Genomic DNA, 18,912 nt, shown 5'->3' with positions numbered 1-18,912 from the left:
GGGCTTCAGGCTGCCCCTCCTCGGGGCATGGGGCCTGGGCCCAGAGGGGGTCTGGGTGGTCAGCCCACCCCCCCCTTCTGTCCTGGAGCTTCTGTCCAAGGCCAACAGGCTAATCTCAGCCTCCTGGATCCCCCACTCTAGCGGGGGGCCGCGTGGGTTGGGGGAGGTCCCAAGAGCTGGTCCTTCGGTCAAGCAGTTCTGTGAGCTGGCACTTTTCTGGGAAGGTCCAGAGCTGGCCTTCAGGACACCGAAGAGGATGCCTCTCCCAGATGGGCCCTGGCTAGGCGGCTCGGGGGGCCATGTTCTGTGGCACTGCAGAAAAAGGAAAGGCAGGTGAGTGGGCACTGAGGAGCGGGTACACGGGCATTCCCCGTGGAGCTCCCCAACCTGGGCGGCCGGAGATTCTCCCGTGGCACCCGGCTGAGCAGACAGCTGGCACCATGCCTGGCTGGCAGAGACAGCCTGGGAGCAGGGCCCAGACACTGCTGGGGGTGGCAGGATAGCACAGCCAGGCTGGGGAGACGAGGACAGAGCCCAGAGCCACAAAGGGCCTCTCACCCACAGTCCTGAGGGGAAAGGTCAGGGTCTGCCACCCCAGAGGATCCCTGTGGCAGAGGCCAGCAGCTGGCCCTCCTCCTCCCCCCAGTGCGGGTTACCTGAGGTCAAGATACAAAGAACCTTGTGCCTGAGGGGAGGAGGGTGGGGGAGGAAAAGCCGCTTCCCTAAAGCATTGGCACTTCTCAGAAAAATGACTCCTAGGCCAGGGGGCCCCTCTTATACCACTTCCCCCCAAAATCCAAGCCCCAGCACCCCAGATGGGTTTGTCCCACAGGCCTAGGGAGGAGGCCCGTTGACATACACACAAATAAGGAAACGGGAACCAAGGACTCCTGGGTATCACCTCCAATGCTTACCAGCATGATGGGCCAGGAGTGGGCAGTGTGTAAGAAGGGTAGGGATTGCCCAGGATAGAACCTCCCCAGCCCCAGGCAATGAAACGGTAAGGAAGATTGATGAATTCAAAGTTCACCCTCATAGTTGGTGGCAAAAGCAACATCCCTGGATGGGGTGGGAGGAGGGCACACAATGAAGGACCAGATGCCCGCCCCCCCACACACACACACACACACACGTGTGTGTATACAGATCCAAACCCTGTTTGAACAGCTGGGATCAGAAGGGCATGCACAGATAACACCATGGGGCAGAGAGAGGCAGAGATGAACCCAGAGATGCCATGACACAGACAGAAAGGCAGCAACAAGGGAAAAGAGAGAAAGGGGAAAAAGAGAAGCATCCGCAAGAGGATGCTTCCAATCAAATCCACCTGGGGTATAGGATATACTAAAATAAATACATGTACATGGATATATTTCTTTATATACAAATACATATACACATATATATGACATATGTATGGCATTGTATATATGTGAAGACAAAAAAAGACAAAAAGAAACAGCCATTTATTTGTTTTTTAATATTTACTCATTTTTGTGACAGAGACAGACAGAGTGCCAGCGGGGGAGGGGAAAGAGAGAGAGGGACACACAATCCGAAGCAGGTTCCAGGCTCCGAGATGTTAGCACAGAGCCTGATGCGGGGCCCGAACTCATGAACCATGAAATCATGATCTGAACTGAAGTAGGACACTTAACTGAGCCACCCAGGCGCTCCAAAGAAACAGCCTTTTAAAACCACAATGAGAGACACCTGGGTGGCTTGGTGGGTGGAGCATCAGACTTCAGCGCAGGTCAAGATCTCTCGGTTTGTGAGTTCAAGCCTCACGTCAAGCTCTGTGCTGGCAGCTCAGAACCTGGAGCCTGCTTCGGATTCTGCGTCTCCCTCTCTCTCTGCCTCTCCCCTGTTCATGTTCTGTCTCTCTCTCTCTCTCAACATAAATAAACATTTAAATAAGTAAATAAATAACCACAATGAGATATCACCTCAGATCCACCAAGATGACTATAATCAAAAAGAATAAATCTGGCAAGGATATGGAGAAACCGGAACCCTCATACACCTGCTGGAGGGAATGTAAAACAGTACAACCACTTTGGAAAACAATGTGGCAGTTCCTCAAAAAGTTAAACAGAGTTACCTTATGATCCAGCAAGTCCACTCCTAGGTATCTCCCCAAGAGATATGAAAACATAAGTTCACACAAAAACTTGTGCTCAGATGTTCAGACCAGTATTACTCACAATGGCCTAAAAGTAGAACCGACCCAAATGTCTATCAGCTGATGAATGGACAGAGTGTCCATCCACATGCAAACTTAATTCTGCCAGAAAAAGGAATGAAGTACTGATATATACTACTACAACATGAAAACAGTCATGCTAGTTCTAAAAGGCTACATACGATGATTCCATTTCTATGAAACGCCCAGAATAGACAAATCTATAAAAACAGAAAGCAGACTGCAGTCACCAGGGGCTAGGGGGTGGGTTTGAAGGAAATGGGAGGTGACTGCTGACAGTTAACGGGGTCTTTTTAGAGTGATGAAAATCTTCAAAAATTGATGGTGGGGACATTCACACAACTCTGTGAGTATACAAAAACCACTGTGTTATACACTTTAATGGGTGAATTTTACGGTATATGAATTACATCTCAATAAACCTGTTAAAAAGAAGAAAGGAGGGGCCCCTGACGGGTTCAGTCAGTAGAGCGTGTGACTCTCAAGGTCAGCGTCATGAGTTTGAGCCCCACATTGGGGGTAGGGTTTAATTAAAAATAAAAAATAAATGGGGCGCCTGGGTGGCGCAGTCGGTTAAGCGTCCGGCTTCAGCCAGGTCACGATCTCGCGGTCCGTGAGTTCGAGCCCCGCGTCAGGCTCTGGGCTGATGGCTCAGGGCCTGGAGCCTGTTTCCGATTCTATGTCTCCCTCTCTCTGCCCTTCCCCTGTTCATGCTCTGTCTCTCTCTGTCCCAAAAATAAATAAACGTTGAAAAAAAAATTTTTTTTTAAATAAAAAAAAATAAAAATAAAAAATAAATATTACACAAAGAAGGGAAGAGAAAAGGAAAGAGAGAAAGAGAAAAAAGGAAAAAGGAAAGAAACAAGGTCACAAAGACCCAAACTAAGGACTGCCTGCATTTCTAACCCCTGTTCCTCCCCCCACCTCCCCCACCAAGCCTAGGCCACACCAGGTTCTAAGCTCCAGGCTCAGACCTAGAATCCAAGGGACATGCACATGGCCAGCGTTTGGCAGAGGACCATGCCTGGGATAGAGGAGTTCCTGCCAAGGCCACAGTGGACAAGGCCAGGACTTTTGGGCCCAGCTGGGCCAAGCTGAGGGAGGGGGAGAGGGGACAGGTACTTGCTAGGGAGGGGGCAGCTCCCCCAGGAGTGGAATCTGGACATTGTTAATGACCATGATTTTTACTGGTACTAATTATGACAACCATAAGGCCTCTCTCCTTACTCCTAAATGAAGTACCCCCTTCTCTCCCCAGGCCCCTGTTGATTCCCTCCCAGGCTGAGAAGGCTGACGTCAGAGGAACAGGAGCCCCACCCATTGGGCCAGCTGCCACCCCAGCCCCCCACGCCCCTGTGGGGCCCCACACAACGGGAACTCTTGAGCTGAGGGAGCCAGGCAAGGGAAGGAGGGGTTGGCCGAGCCTCATCAGCGTTGACAGTCAGACACACACACACACACACACACACTCTCTCTCTCTCTCTCTCTCTCTCTCTCTCTCTCTCCTGCAGAAACTCATGCATGCAGGTCTATGGAAAGCATCCGGGTGGGCAAGAGCATGCTTGCACGCCCCAGCCTGTGTGTGTGCGGGCACGCACGTGAAGAGAGGGAACCTGGAGATACCATCTCTCCACACCTGGGCTTCACCACACAATGAACATGGTTCAGGGCTTGTGTGCACGGCCCCAGGACACAGCTCCCCACAGACACACAACCACAGCCCCACAGTTTCCCAAACTGCACATTCCCTGGCCCTCACACAGCCAGGCTGGCCTTTGTACCTGCCTCCCTGGGGGCCCAGCACCCAACACACACTGAGGTGCACCCTCTGACAAATACTCAGGAGGGTTTACGTCCACACAGGGGCCGGCCTCCCTGAGGTGAGGCCCAGGAAGCTGAGGCCCAGAAAGCCATTCACTCTAGACCCCAGGCATTCTGACTCAGCTTTTGGGGTATAGGGGTGGATTCAGTCGGTCCAGTCTGGACCTTCTGCATCCCACCCCTGCCCCCAGAGGACAGATGACTATGCCCACCTTAATGCCTGTGAGGAGTTAGACATGGGACCAAACTTCAAAACCCCCTGCACTCCAAAGCCACACCCCAGTGAGAGACTGGAAGGCCTCCCTCACCCCATGAGAGCCTCACTATCCCTAACCCTGCTCAGCCTGCAAACTCTGGTGCAGAGTTACTCAGCTCCCTGGGGAGGACCTTGAGCCATGGGAGGGGGTAAAGGTCATGGAAATGAGCCGAGGGCCAGGCTGGCCAGGGAACAGGGATGGGAGAGGGCAGGGATGATGGGGGCTGAGCCAAAGAGCACAGGCCCTGCCTCAGAAGCTCCCTCTGGAGCCATGATCCCTGGGGAGACACCTGGGCCCCAGCTACCTGGACCCAGGGGTAGAGAAGACACCAGCAGAGAACTGAAACCACCAAAGAAAGGGAAAACAAACTACCTACCTCCAACCTCCACCCTCTGCCCACCAGCTCTACTACCCGTGGGCACCCTCCCTCAAGGCAGAGAAAACCACAGGCCCATCCCTCCAATACGCTGAGCCTCGCCTGGGCACAGTCGGAGGGGGTGGGCGCTGGAGTGCCAGCCACCAGCCATGCACCCTGCCCACCGGAGCCTCCCTCACTCCCAAAAAGTGCCAGGGGAAACTCACACCCCTAGAGGAAAAGGCAAGGGCTGGCTGAGCCATGAAGACGGTAGAAAGAACCAGAGGTTTGTAGGGTCAAATCTCAGCTCTGCCACTCTGGGTGACCTTCGGCAAGTCACTTAACCTCTCTAAGCGTCTGTTTACTCACTTGTGAGCTACCCCTCTCAACAACTGGCTGTGTGGTTTCAGACATATGAGTCTGGAAAGCACCTAGCACAGCACTGGGCACACAGGCGGTGCTGGGCAACGGGGCCCCTTTCCCCACACCTCTCACCACACCCGGTGCCTCCCTGGGCCATGTGTCTGCTCTCCCTTCCCTCTTCCCAACCAGGGCTCGTGTCTGTGGACAGGCCCCGGAGAGACAATTACCCATTTTCCAGGGTCTGCTTCCCCCCAGACTGAGAAGAGGGATGTGGGTGAGGGATATTCGGGTGTGGGTGGACGCCCAACCACAGCGCTTTCCCAAATTCCCTTCTTTCATTTCACAAACCAAAAAAGAGAAACCTTTTGGATTTGGGGAGGGGAGGAAGGGAAGAGAAATAGACTATTTCCTTTCCTATCCCCAGAGAAGAGGAGCCGGGGGTCCCCAAACCCAGCTGATCCAGCCTCCCTTCCTCATTGACTCCTTCCTCTCAGCTCCCAGGCTCCTCTGCAACAATGGCTCCCAAGGAACAGAAGGCAGGCAGTCCCAGAGAGGCTGAGAGATAGGGACAGAGACCGGGCAGCTTAAAAGAAGGGGAGATGGGGGTTTTCCTCAGCATTCTAGACAGTCAGTGAATCATAGGCAAATGACACCCAAAGCTCAGTTCAACTTGACGGGGTACCCAGGGGAACACACAGGACATGAACCCTGGTGGAAACAAAGACCTGGACCCTCTGCACCCCCTATCAGATAAGGAGCTGGCAGGGCAGGGCAGGGCAGGACAGGGCGGGACAGGGCAGATTTTAAACCAGAACAGTGGGCTGGAACTATTTATAAACTTTCCAGGAACACACACACACACACACACACACACACACACACACACACAAAGCCACAACTTCTCCCCTCCTCCTAGCTCTTCAGATCTTCAGGCAGGGTCTGGGGAGCAGTGATGATCACTACTCCCTCTTTCCCTTTTCCAAAGGTTCCTCTGGCCAAGGCTCTCACCCCTCTCCTCCAAGTCCACAGTCTGGCCACTCTGGTCCTCTGTTTACCTTTTGCTCACCAGAGTCCCAGCTGCAGGGAGCCAGCAAGGCCAGCCCCACTTTGAAAGAGATCACCACCCCAGGAGGGCCTGGACTATGTCAGGACAGGTACAGGGCACCTCTTCTCTACCAGACCCTTGCAACCCCAGGCCTGCCTCACTAGAGCTAGGACTTGTTTGAAAACCTGCCCCAAACATGTGCAGGCCCTTAGCACATCCTCAGAGGGGATTAGGGGAGGGATGAAGTCCAGCATCTTCCTCTGTATGCTGCCACTGCCCAACTGCCTCAAGATGCAGCACTCAGTCCCAGAAGAGTGGGTCTGATGTCCCCTCAACCTGTGACCCCACCTGGCCCTAGGTTCTGTCCCAGCTACGCAGGGCCACCTGACCTCCAGCAGTGACTGATTACCCAGCAGAAAGGGCAACTGGGTAAGTCCAAACCTAGGACAGGCCAGGTTCTGAGAGGAGGAAATGGTGGTCTCTGTGGGCATGACAGTGCCTCCAACTCCTGCATCCCCAAAGACTGCACCTCAGAGCCCCCTAGGAGACATGCTTGGGACCTCCAAAGCTCAAGGTGGCTGAGCTCCCCCTCCCCTGGAACCCACTGGGTCTTCTTTCAAAGCAGAGAGTAGGTGAAAGGGCAGGGGGCAGCCCAGGCCTCGAGGAGGGAGCAACCTACAGGGAAGGAAGAAAACAGGAAGAGGAAGAGATGAGCCTGCCGAAGCCACAGCCAGACCACAGGAGTGTGTGGACCAAACAAAGGCCCCTCTGTCCGGGCAGGGGACCAAGGGGGCACAGACAAAGGGGACCCCCCCCCCCAGCTTGGAAACCACCGTCCTTATACCCAGCCTGGCATGGGGCTTTCCCCACCTTCACCTTGGCAGCTGCCCCCTCACCACTTGTCTCCCCACTATACCACGCAGGAAACACTGTTCTCACAATGGGAGCACACACAGCAAGGGGGGGTGTGTGTGTGTGTGTGTGTGTGTGTGTGTGTGTGTGTGTATGTAAGGCTACAGCAATCCCCGCCCTCCGCTATCCCCTCAGCTCTGCCCTAAACCTGAGACTGCCAGATTCTGAATCCTAGGGCAGAAAGTCAGCAGGACATGGTCCTACCAATCCCCTCCCAGCACCCCTCCCTGGGGACCTCGACTGCAGGGAAGCCGGGAACGCCAATCCCCTGCCTCAGGATATCCTCTTGGCTCTGACCCCAGACCAGGCCTGAGTCAGACTGTACCCCGCCCCATACCCCTCCATCCACTGACCCCCCAGGAACTTCCTACTCTGCACCCGCCTACCAGTTGGGGGTTAGAACTAGGGGGAATCTCCTCGTCTCCATCCCTGGCTGAAGAGGGAAACCCACAAGGGGGTGGGAAGAATGGGTCACAAAGTCGTATGGCCTGCCCCTTAAAGCACAGGGCCTTCAGGCTCAGAGAAAGGCTGGTACAGGCTGTGTGCAAGGGTGAGGCAGACCCCCACCTCCCCACCCCCAAACACACACACAACCTGCCCAGAGCCTCCTCCCACTCCAGCTTATACCCCAAGACATCCCAGAAGCTCCCTGGGGAAGGCAATTTCCATGAGAACACAAGATGGGAGAAGGTTCCAAAGGTAAAAGGAGATAGGGAGCAGAGGTCCCACGAACCTCTGCGATGTATCTTTGAGGCAGCACAACCTAGCCTGGAGGGGACAGGACCACACAATCAGTCAGACTCACACAGTCAGCCAGTCAAGCACAACCAGGCACAGTCACGGTCTCCCCAACACTGGGTCTGAGTAGGTGGCTGTGACTCCTTCCCACAGACAGAAGTCTGGGGGGGGGGGGGGTCGGTGCCTAGAGGATCTGGAGCATCAGAGACCACACACACTCAGCCTGAAATAGCCCCCAAGGCAGGCCCCCCAAGTCCCTTCCCAACTGTGGCCCTGGGGGGAGGGGCAGCTCCCTCCCCACAAGAACCGGGGTAGTGCCCACGGCGGCTATCTCCATGGCAACCAACAACAAACATCCCTGGAACCACAGTGGGACAGGAAGTGACAGCCACGTGACAGGAAGACTTTTTTTTTCCAGTGTTGGGGGGTGATAAGGATTGTTACCAGCCCCTAGAGAATCAGCTGTCCCTTAAGGTTCCCCCACTTGGAGCTGGAGGGAAGGGGGCCAGCTGGGAGGGTGGCCACCCCCTATCGCAGTGTGTGAGGTTGGTCGCAGGGCTGATGGGCCCTCCCTCCTGGCCTGCCACTCACGGTTCTCCCCCTTGCTCCCCCTCCCCTCCACTTCCTGCCGTGACTAGAGATCAGAGAACTCCCCACCGCAGCTTCCCCTTCTCAAGTCTCGATTCCTGGGCTGGAGGTTTCACCGTGGGCCGAGGGGCAGAAGGAAGGAGGGCTGGGGATCTGCGGTAGGACCCAGGGGACAGAGGCTCTGGGGGAGGAGCCGGGAGGGAGCCACTCCTAGGTAGGTGTGTACACACAGGCACACAGAGAGTGGGTCACGGTGACACACGGCGGCGGCCGGCAGGGCGCAGTGACACACGGAGACTGCCTGACCTCAGGCAGCTCTGGGGGGAGGGGAGCAGAGCCATTGGATACAGCCCGCACACCCCACTCCAGCCTGTCCTGAGCCTCTGGGTTCATCTCAGGCAGCTACTGGCCGCCAGACAGGCGAGATCCCAACTGTACCCAGCCCCCACCGCCTCTCCCCAGCCTTTTGTGCTCAGGAATCCCCCTCCCTGCTCCAAGGTGCCCGCCCAGACGAGGGCACCTTGGTGGAAGGTGGGGGGAAAGGAACCTCCCTCCACCCTCCTCCCCTTCTCTGCAGATGTCCCAGACTATATTTAGCCCAAACCGGGCGGCCAGCCAGACCCAGACTCCCCACTGGTCGGGAGCTGAGCTCCCAGTTTTTATGCAATTAAAACATTAACAGAGAACCACCCCCCTCCACAACCCCCATGCCCCCCAGCCCTCCCTGAGCAACAGAGCTCAGTTAACTTAAACAAGGCCAGCTCAGCTCTGCAGCCTGTGAAGGGGATGGGGGGGTCACTGGGCAAACAGCAATAAACTCATTCCTTTGCCCATCTCCCAGGCCCTGCCCCCACAGGCAGGATTGGGACATCATCCTTGAGATCAGGTTGACACTTGCAGAGGGGGTGTGGGGGGGTAGGCTTTCCTTATTCCGGCCGGAAGGCAAAGGCATATCCAGTGGGGGGGGGGGGGGGGGGGGTTGCCTGGTTGCAGAAATTCCACCTGTCATTTTGTAGCCCCCTTCCATGGCCGGCTCCAGTTACAGCGCTGGGGGTTGGCAACAGGTGCTGGCCAGGCTGGCAGCAGTCTAATCCCCCATCCGCTCCCGGGGCTGACAGTGGTGCCTAGAGGTCCCGGCAGGGGCCAAGCAGGCAGGATGCTGGGTAGAAGAAGGAGGCATCACTGCCAGGCAGGTAGGGGGCAGCCCAAGGCCCTTCTGTAAACGTGGCTCCCTAGACTCTGTGATGTGTGTTGGAGGGTCTAGAGAAGGCAGGGAAACCTTAGTTCCATAGCACCTATTTCATTTCCCCATGATGCCAGGCAGGCGGGCTACAGTGTGGGAGGTCTGTCTGCCTGCCTCTTCCTCCTCCTCCTCTCCAAATTCCAGGAACAGGCAAGGGAGGCTCCAGTTGCGGAGAGAGAGAGAGGGAGAGAAAGCAGGCGGTCCCAACTGGTGGGGGGGGGGGGGGGGAGGGGGGAGGCGGGGACTGGAGCGGGAGGCAAGATCCAGACAAGCAAGAGACACCCACACCCAAGCCAGACGGGGGACAGACACACCGACGCTGACACATTCTCACACTCTGGGCCTGGTCCCTGCACACCACCCACCCTGCAGGGACACCCAGACACTCTCAGCCAATCCTGCCAATCCCCAGAACACTCCCTGGACACACACGGAGATCCAGGCCCTCGCCCCCACCCTCCATCCCCTACAAACCGTGTGGGCTCTAGACAGCAGCCAGAGGGTGGAGAGGGGAATGGAGGGAAGAAAGACAGCAGGCATCAGAGAGGATGTGCGGCCAAAGCCCTGGGAGCTGAGGTATCAGTTGCCACACGCCTTTCCCAAAACCCAGTAAGTCAAGACAACCCTGGTCATCTTGCCAGGGACCCTGCCAGCTTCCCACACTCCCAAAACCACTGCCACCAGAAAGGGGCGTGGGGCACTGGGCAAGTGGAGATTACCATGTTCATTCGTCACAGGGATAGGATTACCTTCCCTAGATGCCCATCACCATAGATCCCAGACACTACTCCTAAACAGACCTCCAGAAAGGCCCAAACACACCCATCCCTCAGCTCAGCCCAGGTCAGGCCCTGCCCTGCCCAGCCTATGCTGCCCAAAGCGCAGGGAACCAGGCACTGAGGTTTATATTTTGGAGCAGGCCGCACCCTCACGTCACACAGTTCTGAGGACTACCCCACTAAAGAACCTAGAAGTATGAGCAAGAAGTGGGTTGGGGGGAAAGGTCCTAGAGGGCAGAGCCAGCTTCTAAGACCAAAGGATTTAGGGAGGAGGAGCCAATTAACCGAGGTCTGGGTCAATCCCCCCAAAACAGACTTGAAGTGCCACTCAGACAATGTCCTCTACCCCACACTAGACAGAGTGGCAGGAACCGCGTCATGGCACATGTGGGTGACTGTGCCCAGCGGGGGAGGCACAGGGGTGATCAGGATGGGGCTGCCCACAGCTAGCTTCCTGCCAGGCTGCCACATGGCTGGGAGTAGGAGGTGGACCAGAGAAGTGTCCCAGAATGGTAGCAGGGGCATTTAGGGTCAAATTAAGGATGGAGATTGAGAGGTGATAGGAGGAGGTGGCCAGGATTAAGCCATTCCAAACCCAGGGTCTTTTCAGAACTGCTACCTCATCTGCACTGCCCTCACCAGTCTGGTGGGGAAACTCCTGCATGGACCATTTCATGCACATTCACTCACACCCTCAAAGTCCAAATCTAAGATCCTCAGCTCCCAAGGGCCTACCCCAGTCTGACCCTAGTGACTGCTCGGTCTCAGGACCAACGTAGCTCAGACTCCCACACAGAACTGATGTCCCAGCCCCTCCCAGTACACTAACACCCTTCATAGTCAGAAACCCCCAGACCCCCCCTTTCCTCCAGCTCCAAATACTCTTTCTCTTGTTCTTCCCCCAGACTCATCTCCACCCCCAACAGGGGGAAGCCCCAAGGTGTCAAGCCACCCCCGCTCCAATCTGGGTCTTCCCCAACCCAGCCTCCCCATCAAGCACAAGGCCCTGAAGGAGTGCTTGGCGCTCAAGCCCACTTTGTAGCAAGACCTGGTGCCTTTACTGAACCACTTCCCTAGAACAACCCTGCCCTATGACCACTGCAGCCAGGGAGAGGGACAAGAGACATCCCTGAATCTCCCACCCAGGAAACTGGAGGAGGGATGGTGGTCAGGAGCAAAAGTGAGGGGGAGTTAGCAGAAGGGGGTGGGGAAGTGGGGGAGTGTTCTCAGGAATAGTCCCTCTAAGAACATATACACACACACATGTGCACACAGCCCACAGGCAGAAAGCAATCTGGTAGAAGGAGCTGGCACCAGCTGAATGCTGAGGGTACCCCATGCCAGCACATGGGCATCCTATCCAAGACAGGATGGACAGAGGCAGAGAAATATCTTCAAGGCTGTGGGGCTTTTCTTGTCTGATTTCCATAGGAGTCGGTCCCCATCCCCAGCCTAGCACACTGGTGGCCTGCTGCCCTTCCCACTGAGCAACTTGACAATAGGGCAGTGCCCAGAGAGGAGAAGGGGCATAGCCAAGCTGATTTTCCAGCACACCCCCCCCCCCCACATCCACATCTGGCTAGCAGCTTCTCCTCCTCGTGGGTGGCACCAGGTCCCAGACACCCTCTGCAGAGCAAAGACAACCAGTCCATTCCGTCCTCCCCTCACCCCAAAAAGCTTCCATAACCCCATGGTAGCACTAGATCCAGAGACCTCCCTCCTGGTACTGCACTGACTCCCTTACCCAATTCGATCTCGGCTCCCCTCACTCCACGGGGGACACCAGCTGAGCGGGCCCCGCCCCCCAGCCGCCTGCTCCGGTGGGGGTGGGCCTCCGGGCTGATTCTCCCCAAACCACAGGGCAGCTCAGATAACAGGAGGAAAAGGAGGGGGCTAGTCCGTTGGGCATCCGATCTCTCCCCAAACAGGTTTGAAAGTCTTTCTGTTTTGTTTGTTTTTGAAGAGGAAAGCAAGAGGGAGTAGGAGTTCCCAGCGGCGGTTCTGCCACAGCTCGGGCGCCGGGGACACGCGCGGCAGACCGCCCCAGATGCCTCACGGCTGCGCGCGAACACTCGGGCGCAGACAGACGCACAGATTGGACTCCCCGACCCTGGGCACGGCGGCGGCGGGGTAGGAAGCCCAGGAAACCCCGGGTTCCCGTCCGAACCCGCCCAGCACCAGGTCCCCGCCTGCAGCTCCTATCAGGGACAGGCCAAGGGGCCCCGGTGCCCGCGGGAGCTGGGGGCTCTCCAAAATCCCCGGGGCAGAGGTTACCTCGCAGCGGGAGGAAGCAATCCGTCCAGAGCGCCCGCGGGCTCGGCGTCTGCCCTGACCCTGCGCCTCGGTGCTGTTAAGCGTCAGGGGTACGGGATCCCAGGAGAGGAGCAGTCTGGGGGGCCGCGGCTCAGGGGCGCGGGGCGAAGGCAGCGGCCATGGCGAGTCACGTGCGGAGGCTGAAACTTTACCCGGAGCCCCAGACTAGGGGGGCGGAGGGTACGGAGCAGGAGGGGCGGCCCTCTCCCCCACCCAGACCCGCCTCTGCCCGCCCACCGACCTATCACCAGCCAGGGGCGGGCCTGTGGGATCACGCCCCCCGCCCCTCCTTAACAGACCCGGAGAAGGGCGAGTCTTAAAGGAGACGCGCCTAGCTAAAGGCTGGACCGTGGGAATCTGGGAGAATTCCCTCCCTCTGCCCCAAAAGGAGAGATTCTGAGAGGGCAGGAGGAGTTCTGCGGAAAGAATGGAAAGAGGACTCTGTCGAGAAAGGACAGCAGTGTGTGGTATCACACTCCCTTGCCCCCAATCACACGTACCAACACTCGCAGAGGCACAGATCACACACACGCCCAACACCTAAACCGGGGAAGAGAGCATAATATAGAAGTGAATATAGTGACTCTGGCCCTAGATATTAAGCCCCTAACTCCTATAGTTATAATCCTTCTCTGGGGATCAATTGGAACTCAGAGCTGTGCGACCTTGAATAAGTCGCTTCCTTTCTCTGAATCTTAATTTTCCCATCTGAAAAAAAAAAAAAAAGGAAGTGCAAGAGTAGGTATACCTCCCTCGAGTAATGACTCCTCTCCTCTTCCCCCAAACACCTCTCCAGTTCGAGCAGGTCTGAGGAACTAGAGCCCAACCTAACCCCTCAGCATCTCCTTGCCAAGTACCCTTCCCCCAGAAGGGCAGTGGCCTTTGGATCTTCCAAGAACCAACCAGGGGGCGCCCAGGAGCACCCCTCAGTGCTAGAGGACTCTCAGACTCCAGCTTCTCTCTCCCGGCCCAGTCTGGAGGAGCCAGAAGAGCTCTCGTTCTTGCTCTAGCGGGGCAAGATCTGAATCACTCTCCATCTGCAGAGACCCCAGTTCCCAGCACAGCCACAGGCCCCCTTCGAGCCTGCTGGAAGGATCACGTCCCCACCTGTAGCAGCCTACTGGGGGGAAGCAAAATCATTAAGGAACAACACCACCCCCCTCCCCGGTCAGAGAAGTGGCCACAAGTGCCCCCACAGGACTTCCCAGTGGAAGGGGAAGTGTCACACTCCCAGGCCTCCACCCCAGTGAGGAAGACTCTCAGCCTGACCCGGCTGGCAAAGTTCTCAAAGCCACCGGCCCGACGGCCCCCGCTTTACAGACGAGGAACAGGAGGTCGGGAGTGGACACAGGGTTCTGTCCACCATCACACCGGCTGCACAGCTGGGTGGAGAATCGGAGTATCTGATTGTTCCCTCCAGCTTTAGCCCCCCAGCCTTGGTAAAGTAGGACAAGCCTGGTCGGTGGGATGATCTGCTCTGAGGTCCGGCACAGGGACAGGGCGCTGGGGCAGCGCTTCCCCAGGCCCCTTCCCGCCCTCCAGGCCCGGCTGTCTCTCGCTCTCGTGCTCTCGTCTGGATTTCCGTCCACCGGTGCGAAACGCCCGCCCAGCCCCTCCCGTCCTGTCCCGTCCAGATCCATCCGCAAACATGCGCTCAGCGGGCAGGAATGCGCCAATGGCTCCCAGATGTGGACGCCGACGCTTAACCCCTTCCCCCCCAACACCCCCCCCCCCCCCCCACCGCCCAGGCCTTCCAGCCTGAGCCTAACCAGCAGCAGGGGGCGTTGCCCCGGGTGAGATCAGTTTGGGAGGGGGCTCAGCGCCAGCCACCCCTATCCCACACAGGCTCTTCCTGCCCTAGATTTTGCCAGTATCCCTTCTAGCTAAAGCTATGGACACAAAAATGCAAGTGTGCATAAACACGGGTACACTGCCTCCCACGAAGAAAGGCCTTCACATATACGTGCCAGCACACAGGGTCAGGTACACTCGTGCACACTGAGATTCAGATGTGGAAACACACATGCAGGACCCCCATATATGCACACCCACATGCATATTCAGAGCACACATGTATCCACATCCTTGAGTCAAACAGAACATGCACATATAAGACAGGCATTTGGGCATGCACAAGGTCATGAGGCAGTGTGGGGCACACTCCTGAACAGACACGGCAGTAGGCCCATGTGCAGATGGAGGAAGAAATTCATGCACCCACACATCCACTCCCCACAGGGGGCCAGACACTCATGCACAGAAGACTGGCCCCAGATGTACAAGCACACAGCCCACAGGCCTTTGGGGCACTTTCCCCCTGTCCAGGGCACCCAGTACTGCCTGTCCAGGCTCTAGTCCTACCCAGGCTTGACTCCAGGAAACAGGAGAGGTCCCCAGGTGGGAGGCCAGGAGTCTTCAAGCTGCAGCAGCTGAACTCCAGCTGTGCCGTACCCCCAGCAGGGTCCCCACCCCCACCCTGCAGGGACCCTACACAGGAGGGGAGAAAAGTGCAGTAGGCAGCAGGAGACTATCAGACTGAGAAAAGCCACAGGCCAGGGGGCTCCTCACTCTTTAGGAAAGACACTCCTTCTTGGGGCCTGCCCTTCCCGTCCTGTATACAGAAGGCAATGGGCTGGGGAAGAAGTCTGAGCCACTGTTTTCCCAAGACAGGGATCTCTCTCCAAAGGGAAACCCTAGAGAGCCCGCAGCACTCAAAGGAGATACAAAATAGCCCTGAGACACCCCCCACCCCAGGAGGGCCCACAATTCCAGCAAAACAAGGCCTCCCTCTCACAGCCAGTGGGGAGCTCCTATTCAAGAATAGCACCACACTGGTAGTGAGTGAGAAGAGACTACCTGGATGCAGGCCGTGTGGGAAATGTCTGCTGGAACCAGCCCAGCCCCTGACTCCTCTTCCCGTCCCTGGCTGCCCTCCGCCCCCCTCATCCCTGGGGGAGCTCCTCCCACAAGCACGCTCACTTCCCCACTCCCTCTGATTCGAACTGAAGGGTAATCTGGGGCACGGCTCCTGTTTCCATTGTGCAGATGAGGAGACTGAGGTACGAAAAGGAAATTGTCTTGCTCAAGGTCATACAGCTTGCCAGCGGCAGAGCTAAGATTCTGACCCACAGGCCCCTTCTCAACCACCCCCCCCTTCACTCCGAATCAAACATTTCCACTCAGTACCATGCTGCTTCCTTCTTTACCCCCTCAATAGAGCACATGGGACAAACACCAGAGCTGCAGGGTGGTGGATAGGGCCAGGACATGCCAGAGAGAGATCAGAGAAGACACCGGAGGCTACATACATGGTCCCCCAACCCCACCCCAAGCATGGTGCCCACCTGCCCAGCAGGCACAGCCCGGTGACTCAGCTGCATCCGGGGGAGATGCCAGGGCAGTGACTCACCTACCGAGAAGAGCTGAGCCTGGCACCTTGCCAGCCCCAGGACAGAAGTGACTTAGTCACCAAGACTGTGATGCCCAGCAGGCACAGCCCAGGGATTGGGGACAGGGGCAGGCTGTGTCCTCCATGGTTACATGCGCCCCCTGGCGAAGAACAGGCATCCTAGGGCTAGCCACAGCTGTACCCGCCCCTGTCCCCTCATCACTGCCCACCCCCAGCTTGCCAGGCCCTGTTCTAGTGCAGACAAGTTCTGTGAGACCCCTAGGCTGCCCTGCCCCCCTGCAGCCTGCCCCCTGCCATCATTCACCACCCACTCTCCCACCAGCCCCACCTCCTCCTGCCACCCAAGTCGTACCCAGGCTGTGCGGCTCCTTTAACATGTCCTGGCAGCACCTCCTGCCCCCACAGCCCCTCTCCACCCCCAACACACACACACATGCAGTCACACACACTTCTGCCAGCCCTGCTTCTGCCAGCAGCTGCTGAAGCTGTTGAACAGGAGGGGAATCAGGAGGGTGGGGTGTAGGGATTGGGTTACCAGAGGCTGATGGGGTGGGCTGTCACCCAATCCCTCCCCAGCTAGTCCTCCCGCCCCCCCCCATCTCCCTTACCCACCTGCTTCCCCCCACCTCTGGCTGGCAGCCTACTGCTCTCTAAGGCCCTCCACCCCCACTCCACCCAAGCTAGAAAATAAATGGTCAAGGGTATTTGTCATGCTAAGGCCAGCCCAGTATATGAGAGAAAGAGAGAGAATGAGAGGGACAGAGGCAGCGATGGACAGAAAGAGTAATTCCTGTGCTCAGCGCTCTAGCTACAGCCACTAGGTGTGTATATCACTGTGTATGTGGAGCCAGAAGAGGACTGGGTAACTCTCCAAGTCCCAGGAGGATTGGGGGGGGGGGGGGGTGGCCCAAGGGGAATGGACTGGCTGAACAACCTCAATCCATTTGCACTACTGATTTCTCACACACTGCAGCAGGCCTGAAGGCGGGCAGGAGTGGGGGGGTGGCAGGATAAATCAGCCCCCAGAGACATAGAGACTGAATGGAGAGGGGGGAGGGGTGCCTGCACCACAATTTGTGGCCCACTGTGCCAGGCTTGGTGGGGAGGGGTTAGGCAACAGAGGAATAAGAGACAGAGTGGCAGGAGGCAGAGTGGGGGAGGAAATGTTGGATTCAAGCCCACCTGGAACACCTCCTTCCAGCTGGATCTGAGGCTGATTGAAAGAAAGAAGGTGGGGGACAGAAGCACCACGTTTGACTCCATAGGCAGGGCCCTGAACAACTCCAGGGGGCACCATTCACAGTCTTTGTGCAACATGGTGGCCCTGGGGGTGAGACTGAGACCGGAGACTGAGTCCTGAGGGACCGCAACTCTCTCCTGAACTTTCTCCTCCCAAAGCTCAACCAGGTGCTCTGCCCCCAGGCCTTGGAGGAGGGCTCACTTCTGACTTGTGGCTGGAAGCCTCTGGTAATCTACCCACTCTTCTGCCTGTGCCCCTCCTTTCTTGGGGGCACTGGCAAAGAACCAGGATGACCTCCGTGGGGCCGGATGGGGGCTCTGGAGAGCCTGCAAAACTCCCGTCCTTGGTCTATCCTTAGCTCATCCCAGGACTGCGGGCAAATCCGGGCCTTCTCTGGGTCTCTAAGGTGGAGTGAGACTGGATGCCCCTTCCCTGAGGTGTCTCTAAGCCCAGACTCGCCAGCCTGTGAGCCTGTTGGCAGATGCCCAGCACCTCGATCCACACCAGTGGCCACAGGCCACCTAAACAAACCCCAACCCTGACCTCCTTCCAGCCTGGACACAGGCTCTCTCCACATAGTGGAGACTTCTAAACAAACCAAGCTGGGGTTTACGGGAGACGGTGCATAAACAAGCAGAGAAGGAAACAACCAGGTCCTCCTTGCTGCAGCAGGGTAGGGAGACACAACCAGGTGTGGTGAGGGACCCTGAAGAGAGAAGATGGGTGCAAGGGGTCCCAGTGCAGCCAGATGACTGCTTGAATGTCCTAGTGCAAGGAATATCCTGCCCCCACCCCAGGCCTGTTTGCTCCTCCACAAGGGGGAGGGATTGTCTAAGTGGTCTTTAATGCCCTTTCAGGGTTCTAAGTCTAGCAGGACAGAGAACCCGCCAAGGGGTGCCCAGTATTCCTCATCCCAGCCCAGCCCATCTACCTGGGTCAGGACCCTCTCTGCCAGACCCTGCCCCAGCCCAATGCGTGCCTCTCTGCCCTGTCTGCTGCCCCTCTGGCTCTTCCTCACTCCTCCGCCTGCCTGCTTACCCTCACCTTGGCCAGCCCCTCTGCTGCCCCGTGCTTTTCTGCACGTCCCTCCTGCCAGGGGACAGACCGACTAAAAATAGTCCCTGCAGCCTTTCTCGCCCACAGCTGCCCAAAGAGCAGGAAATGAGGGGGGCAGGGAGGCCCGTGTCCTGCTCTCCCCCACAAACTCCCAGCTCCAAACCAAGTCCAGGACTCCAGCCTGGGGAGAGTGCCAACCTGGCCATCTCAGGGGCATCCCACACCCCTTCCCTAGGGGAGAGGCCTGCCCATAAGTGCCTGCCATCCTAGAGCTGTCCCTGCCCTCCGAGAGGAGGAGAGCGGAGGCAAGCAGTCTAGAGGGAAACCTTCCCAATTTCTGACAAATCAGTGCCAACCACATTGTGGGCACCGAGAGGGCAGGGCCTGGCTCCACTGACTGGTCTTTTGAGGGCAGAGGGAATTGGCATGGGGAAGTTTGTGCTGGTTTCCTTCATCCTGGCCCAGCTGGAGAGAAGACAAAATAGTGCCCCAGCCTTAATTATGCTAATCCTCTGCTCCCCAAAATGTGTGGGTACAGACATAGGGGTTTCAATGGCCACCCCCAGATACCATGAGAAAAAAAGCTTGAA

The 18,912-nt window shown here is 57.2% G+C and overlaps 1 protein-coding gene across 2 annotated transcripts in view; it reads right to left on the bottom strand.

The window, feature by feature from the left end:
• Positions 1 to 208: 208 nt before the first annotated feature.
• Positions 209 to 18,912, bottom strand: part of CDC6 (cell division cycle 6) — a 41,113-nt gene continuing 22,409 nt past the window's right edge. For both annotated transcript variants that reach the window (XM_086687239.1, XM_086687234.1), the window contains one exon: positions 209 to 312. The gene's annotated coding sequence lies outside the window, so the exon portion shown is untranslated. The remainder of the gene's footprint in view (positions 313 to 18,912) is intronic.

Source organism: Puma concolor, chromosome E1 (genome assembly GCF_028749965.1).
Source record: "Puma concolor isolate L17-30 chromosome E1, mPumCon1.1.hap2, whole genome shotgun sequence".
NCBI lineage: Eukaryota > Metazoa > Chordata > Mammalia > Carnivora > Felidae > Puma > Puma concolor.
Note: the sequence above shows the minus strand (reverse complement) of the source record. Positions and strands in the feature narration are given on the sequence as shown.